We start from the raw sequence: 7,500 nt of genomic DNA, 5'->3' as shown, positions 1-7,500 counted from the left end.
CCTCTCTCCTCCCTCCCTCCCCTCCCTGTCCCTCCCAGGTTTAGCTATGCACCCTGTCCCACCCCCTCCCTTTCTCCCTCCTCCCACCCTCCCTCTCTCCCTCCCCTACACACGGCCCCTAACTGAAGCTTTTATAGAGCTATCCTCTTCCAGCCACACAGGGCCACTTGGTTCTCAGAGAGAAAACACAGAGCTGGGGGAGGACTGTGAAGTGAAGCACACAGACACACACATGCATGTGAACGTGCACACACACACACACACACACACACACACACACACACACACACACACACACACAGTTCACACACACACACACACACACACACACACACACACACACACACACACACACACACACACACACACACACACACACACACACACACACATACAGATGCAGCAGGTAGAGCAGCCAGGTACTGACGATCTCAGAGAAACGACAGCATCAACACATCACATCACCACCTGCTATCCACTGTGTGTATGTGTTTGTTTTGTTTGTTTGTTTGTTTGTTTGTTTGTTTGTTTCCCTGACATGTGGAGCTGCTTTAGTTCTCCTGACATGTGGAGCTGCTTTAGTTCTCCTGACATGTGGAGCTGCTTTAGTTCTCCTGACATGTGGAGCTGCTTTAGTTCTCCTGACATGTGGAGCTGCTTTAGTTCTCCTGACATGTGGAGCTGCTTTAGTTCTCCTGACATGTGGAGCTGCTTTAGTTCTCCTGACATGTGGAGCTGCTTTTAGTTCTCCTGACATGGAGCTGCTTTAGTTCTCCTGACATGTGGAGCTGCTTTAGTTCTCCTGACATGTGGAGCTGCTTTAGTTCTCCTGACATGTGGAGCTGCTTTAGTTCTCCTGACATGTGGAGCTGCTTTAGTTCTCCTGACATGTGGAGCTGCTTTAGTTCTCCTGACATGTGGAGCTGCTTTAGTTCTCCTGACATGTTCTCCTGGAGCTGCTTTAGTTCTCCTGACATGTGGAGCTGCTTTAGTTCTCCTGACATGTGGAGCTGCTTTAGTTCTCCTGACATGTGGAGCTGCTTTAGTTCTCCTGACATGTGGAGCTGCTTTAGTTCTCCTGACATGTGGAGCTGCTTTAGTTCTCCTGACATGTGGAGCTGCTTTAGTTCTCCTGACATGTGGAGCTGCTTTAGTTCTCCTGACATGTGGAGCTGCTTTAGTTTCATGTGGAGCCTGACATGTGGAGCTGCTTTAGTTCTCCTGACATGTGGAGCTGCTTTAGTTCCCCTGACATGTGGAGCTGCTTTAGTTCCCTGACATGTGGAGCTGCTTTAGTTCTCCTGACATGTGGAGCTGCTTTAGTTCTCCTGACATGTGGAGCTGCTTTAGTTCTCCTGACATGTGGAGCTGCTTTAGTTCTCCTGACATGTGGAGCTGCTTTAGTTCTCCTGACATGTGGAGCTGCTTTAGTTCTCCTGACATGTGGAGCTGCTTTAGTTCCCCTGACATGTGGAGCTGCTTTAGTTCTCCTGACATGTGGAGCTGCTTTAGTTCTCCTGACATGTGGAGCTGCTTTAGTTCTCCTGACATGTGGAGCTGCTTTAGTTCTCCTGACATGATGGAGCTGCTTTAGTTCTCCTGACATGTGGAGCTGCTTTAGTTCCCCTGACATGTGGAGCTGCTTTAGTTCTCCTGACATGTGGAGCTGCTTTAGTTCTCCTGACATGTGGAGCTGCTTTAGTTCTCCTGACATGTGGAGCTGCTTTAGTTCTCCTGACATGTGGAGCTGCTTTAGTTCTCCTGACATGTGGAGCTGCTTTAGTTCTCCTGACATGTGGAGCTGCTTTTAGTTCTCCTGACCAGCAACAGAGCTGACTTTAGTTCTCCTGACATGTGGAGCTCTAACTTTACAGTGTTGCTCACAGGTTACACAGTGTTGTGGAGCTGCTTTAGTTGCTCTAACTCCTGACATGTGGAGCTGCTTTAGTTGCCCCTGACATGTGGAGCTGCTTTAGTTCCCCTGACAGTGTTGAGCTGCTTTAGTTCTAACAGGAGACAGGAGCTGCTTTAGTTCTCCAGACATGTGGTTGCTTTAGTTCTCCTGACATGTGGAGCTGCTTTAGTTCTCCTGGACATGGGGGAGGGATAAAGTTCTCCTGACAGTGTGGAGCTGATTTAGTTTCCTGACATGTGGAGGGATAAAGTTCTCCTGACATGTGGAGCTGCTTTAGTTCTCCTGGACATGTGGAGAGTTCTCCTGACATGTGGAGCTGCTGGGAGTTCTCCTGACGAGGTGGAGCTGCTTTAGTTCTCCTGACAGTGGAGCTGCTTTAGTTCCCCTGACGATGTGGAGCTGCTTTAGTTCTCCTGACCAGCAACAGGTTACATACAGGTTGCTCTAACAGGTTACAGACAGTGGAGGGATAAAGGAGAGAGGGTTGCTCTAACAGGTTAAAGGACAGTGTTGCGTGGGACAGGAAAGGAGACATTGGTTGGGATAACAGGTTACAGACAGTGTTGCTCTAAGGAGGTTACAGTGTTGCTCTAACAGGTTACATACAGTGTTGCTCTAACAGGCTGTAGACAGTGTTGGGATAACAGGTTAGAAGGGGGACAGTGGAGGCTCTAAGGGGGGAGGTTACAGACAGAGGAGAGAGGGGAGAGAGAGAGGGATAGGGGAGAGAGAGAGTGGGAGATAGAGAGAGAGGGAGAGGGAGGAGATGAAGAGAGAGAGAGAGTGTGGGAGGGACACAGAGAGGGAGAGTGGGGAGGGAGAGGGGAGAGTGGGAGGGATAAGAGAGTGGGGAGGAGAGGGGGAGGAGAGAGAGAGAGAGTGGGGAGAGAGAGAGGGGAGGAGAAAGAGATAGAGACAGAGAGGATTCACCAGGATGCTGGATTGAGGGGGAGTTGTAACTAAAAACTCCCAAGGGTGACACTCATTTTAAAGTGACATTAAGTTCCACAACAGCCGTGACAAATAAAAGGAGAGGGAGAGGGGAGGAGATGAAGAGGGGGAGTGGGGGAGGGATAAAGGAGGCGAGGGGGAGTGTGGGAGGGATGGGAAGGAGAAGAGGGGGAGTAGAGGGGAGTGGGGAGGGATAGGGGAGGAAGAGAGGTAGAGGGGGAGGTGGGAGGGATAGGGGAGGCGATGAAGAGGGGGAGTAGAGGGGAGGGAGGGAAAGGAGGCGAGGGGGAGGTAGGGGAGGGATAAAGAGGTGAGGGGGGAGGGGGAGGGATAAAGGAGGAGAGGGGAGTGGATGGGAGGGATGAAAGGAGGCGAGTGGGGGAGGTGGGAGGGATAAAGGAGGAAGAGTGGGGAGTGGGAGGGATGGGGGGAGGGAAGGGAGGCGAGGGAGAGATGAAGGGAGGGATAAAGTGGGGAGGGAGGGGAGTGTGGGAGGGATAGGGGAGGAGATGAAGAGTGGGGAGTAGAGGGGAGGGGGAGTGGGGGGGGAGGAATAGGGGGAGGAGGATAAAGGGGGAAGGATAGGGGAGTGGGGGAGGAGGGAGGCGAGGGGGAAGAGTGGGGAGATGAAGAGTGGGGGGAGTGGGGAGGGATAGGGAGGCGAGGGGGAGTGAGGGATAGGGGGAGGAGATGAAGAGTGGGGGAGTAGAGGGGGAGTGGGGGAGGGATAAAGGAGGGAGAGGGGGAGTGAGGGATAGAGGAGGAGATGAAGAGTGGGGAGTAGAGGGGGAGTAGGGGAGGGATAAGGGAGGGATAAGGGAGGAGATGAAGAGTGGGGAGTAGAGGGGGAGTGGGGGAGGGATAGGGGAGGCGAGGGGAAGGATAGGGGGAGGAGATGAAGAGTGGGGGAGTAGAGGGGGAGTGGGGGAGGGATAGGGAGGCGAGGGGGAAGGATAGGGGAGGAGATGAAGAGTGGGGAGTAGAGGGGGAGTGGGGGAGGGATGGGGGGAGGCGAGGGGGAAGGATAGGGAGGAGATGAAGAGTGGGGAGTAGAGGGGGGAGTGGGGGAGGGATAGGGGAGGCGAGGGGGAAGGATAGGGGAGGAGATGAAGAGTGGGGAGTAGAGGGGAGTGGGGGAGGGATAGGGAGGTGAGGGGAGGGTTATGGGGAGGAGAGGGAGTGGGGAGGGATAGGGGGGAGGAGAGGGGGAGTAGAGGGGGAGGGATAGGGGAGGGAGGAGATGGGGAGAGATGGGGAGGGATAGGGGAGTAGAGGGGGAGGGGGGAGGATAGGGGAGGAGATGGGGAGTGGGGAGGGATAGGGGAGTAGAGGGGAGGATAGGGGGAGTGGGGAGGGAGTGGGGGGGGGATTGGGGAGGGATAGAGGAGGAGAGAGGGGGAGTGGGGAGGGATAGGGGAGAGGGGTGGGGAGGGATAGAGGAGGAGGAGAGGGGGGGAGGGATAGGGGATGGGGAGAGGGGAGTGGGGGGGATGGGGGAGTGGGGGGGAGGGGATAGAGGGGAGAGGGGGGAGTGGGGGAGGGATAGGGAGTAGTGGGGGGGAGGGATAGAGGAGGAGAGGGGAGTGGGGGAGGATATTGGAGGGATAGAGGGGAGTGGGGGAGGGATAGGGGTGTGATAGGAGTGGGGGAGGGATAGAGGAGGAGAGGGGGAGTGGGGAGGGATAGGGAGTAGTGGGGGAGGGATAGAGGAGGAGAGGGGGAGTGGGGAGGGATATTGGAGTAGAGGGGGTGGGGGAGGGATAGGGGGTGTGATAGGGGGGGAGTGGGGGAGGGATAGAGGAGAGGGGGAGTGGGGAGAGGGATAGGGGAGTAGGGTGGGGGAGGGATAGGGGAGGAGAGGGGACATATACGGGAGTAGTGGGGGGGATAGGGGAGGAGAGGGAGGGATAGGGGAGGGAGGGGAGGGATAGGGGAGTAGGGGGGGGATAGGGGAGTAGAGGGGGAAGTGTGTGTAGGGGAGGAAGAGGGTCTTGGGGGTCTTGAAGCCTGAGAGGAGTGTAAATCTGTTATATTAATCTCTCTCTCCCCTGTGGACCAGTCACCCCTCTCCTCTCCACACAGACCCTCTCCCTGTGGACCAGTCACTCCTCTCCTCTCCACACAGACCCTCTCCCTGTGGACCAGTCACTCCCTCTCCTCTCCCTCCTCCTCTCCTCTCCTCTCCTCTCCTCTCCTCTCCTCTCCTCTCCTCCTCTCCTCTCCTCTCCCTCCTCTCCTCTCCTCTCCTCTCCTCTCCTCTCCACACAGACCCTCTCCCCTGTGGACCAGTCTCCCTCTCCCTCTCCACACAGACCCTCTCCCTGTGGACCAGTCACTCCTCTCCTCTCCACACAGATCCTCTCCCCTGTGGACCAGTCACTCCTCTCCACCTTCACGGTCTGACTTCTATATCTGACGTTTGTCCAGAGGGGGAAAAATGTCAACTTTCAATGGTTAAGGTAAGGGTTATAGTAAGGGTTATAGTAAGGGTTATAGTAAAGGATTTAATTTTAATTTTTAATTTTACCTTTATTTTACGAGGCAAGTCAGTTAAGAACAAATTATTATTTTCAATGACAGCCTAGGAACAGTGGGTTAACTGCCTGTTCAGGGGCAGAATGACAGATTTGTACCTTGTCAGCTCGGGGATTCGAACTTGCAACCTTTCGGTTAGAGCGTTGGCCCAGTGGTGGCAGGTAGCCTAGTGGTTAGAGCGTTGGCCCAGTGGTGGCAGGTAGCCTAGTGGTTAGAACGCTGGCCTGTGGTGGCAGGTAGCCTAGTGGTTAGAGCGTTGGCCCTGTGGTGGCAGGTAGCCTAGTGGTTAGAGCTTTAGCCCTGTGGTGGCAGGTAGCCTAGTGGTTAGAGCGTTGGCCCAGTGGTGGCAGGTAGCCTAGTGGTTAGAGCGTTGGGCCAGTGGTGGCAGGTAGCCTAGTGGTTAGAGCGTTGGGCCAGTGGTGGCAGGTAGCCTAGTGGTTAGAGCGTTGGGCCAGTGGTGGCAGGTAGCCTAGTGGTTAGAATGCTGGGCCAGTAACCCGAACTGACAATGTAAAAATCTGTCGTTGGCAGTTAACCCACTGTTCCCCAGGCAACGAAGACGTGGACGTTGATTAAGGCACCCCCCACACCTCTCTGATTCAGAGGAAGACTCATTTCAGTTGAAGGAATTCAGTTGTACAACTAACTAGGTCTCCCCTTTCCCTTCCCTTAACCCCCTGTCCACAACACCTGAGCTGACTAGGTCTCCCCTTTCCCTTCCCTTAACCCCCTGTCCACAATGCCTGAGCTGACTAGGTCTCCCCCTTCCCTTCCCTTAACCCCCTGTCCACAACACCTGAGCTGACTAGGTCTCCCCTTTCCCTTCCCTTAACCCCCTGTCCACAATGCCTGAGCTGACTAGGTCTCCCCCTTTCCCTTCCCTTAACCCCCTGTCCACAACACCTGAGCTGACTAGGTCTCCCCTTTCCCTTCCCTAACCCCCATCCACAACACCTGAGCTGACTAGGTCTCCCTTTCCCTTCCCTTAACCCCTGTCCACAATGCCTGAGCTGACTAGGTCTCCCCTTTCCCTTCCCCTAACCCCCTGTCCACAACACCTGAGCTGACTAGGTCTCCCTTCCCCTTTCCCTTCCCTTAACCCCCTGTCCACAACACCTGAGCTGACTAGGTCTCCTTCCCCTTTCCCTTCCCTTAACCCCCTGTCCACAACACCTGAGCTGACTAGGTCTCCCTTCCCTTCCCTTAACCCCTGTCCACAACACCTGAGCTGACTAGGTCTCCTTCCCCCTTTCCCTTCCCTTAACCCCCTGTCCACAACACCTGAGCTGACCTCCCCTTTCCCTTCCCTTAACCCCCTGTCCACAACACCTGAGCTGACTAGGCCTCCCCTTTCCCTTCCCCTAACCCCCTGTCCACAACACCTAAGCTGACTAGGCCTCCCCTTTCCCTTCCCCTAACCCCCTGTCCACAACACCTGAGCTGACTAGGTCTCCCCTTTCCCTTCCCCTAACCCCCTGTCCACAACACCTGAGCTGACTAGGCCTCCCTTTCCCTTCCCCTAACCCCTGTCCACAACACCTGAGCTGACTAGGTCTCCCCTTTCCCCTAACCCCCTGTCCACAACACCTGAGCTGACTAGGCCTCCCCTTTCCCTTCCCCTAACCCCCTGTCCACAACACCTGAGCTGACTAGGCCTCCCCTTTCCCTTCCCCTAACCCCCTGTCCACAACACCTGAGCTGACTAGGTCTCCCCCTTTCCCTTCCCCTAACCCCCTGTCCACAACACCTGAGCTGACTAGGTCTCCCCTTTCCCTTCCCCTAACCCCTGTCCACAACACCTGAGCTGACTAGGTCTCCCCTTTCCCTTAACCCCTGTCCACAACACCTGAGATGACTAGGTCTCCCCTTTCCCTTAACCCCCTGTCCACAACACCTGAGCTGACTAGGTCTCCCCTTTCCCTTAACCCCCTGTCCACAACACCTGAGCTGACTAGGTCTCCCCTTTCCCTTAACCCCCTGTCCACAACACCTGAGCTGACTCGGCCTCCCCTTTCCCTTCCCTTAACCCCCATCCACAACGCCTGAGCAAACCACAACCCTACTTGATGGTAATAGCGCTCTCTGTTCCCCCTAGTGGC

The 7,500-nt window shown here is 55.4% G+C and overlaps 1 protein-coding gene across 1 annotated transcript in view; it reads right to left on the bottom strand.

Annotated features, from left to right (window-relative positions):
• Positions 1 to 7,500, bottom strand: part of LOC124022035 (ELKS/Rab6-interacting/CAST family member 1-like) — a gene marked incomplete at its 5' end in the record, with an annotated part of 162,056 nt that overhangs the window by 78,697 nt on the left and 75,859 nt on the right. The window lies entirely within an intron of this gene.

This window comes from Oncorhynchus gorbuscha, unplaced genomic scaffold (genome assembly GCF_021184085.1).
Source record: "Oncorhynchus gorbuscha isolate QuinsamMale2020 ecotype Even-year unplaced genomic scaffold, OgorEven_v1.0 Un_scaffold_1275, whole genome shotgun sequence".
Classification (NCBI taxonomy): Eukaryota; Metazoa; Chordata; class Actinopteri; order Salmoniformes; family Salmonidae; genus Oncorhynchus; species Oncorhynchus gorbuscha.
The sequence above is the reverse complement of the archived record's forward strand: the minus strand, read 5'-3'. Positions and strand labels throughout refer to the sequence as shown.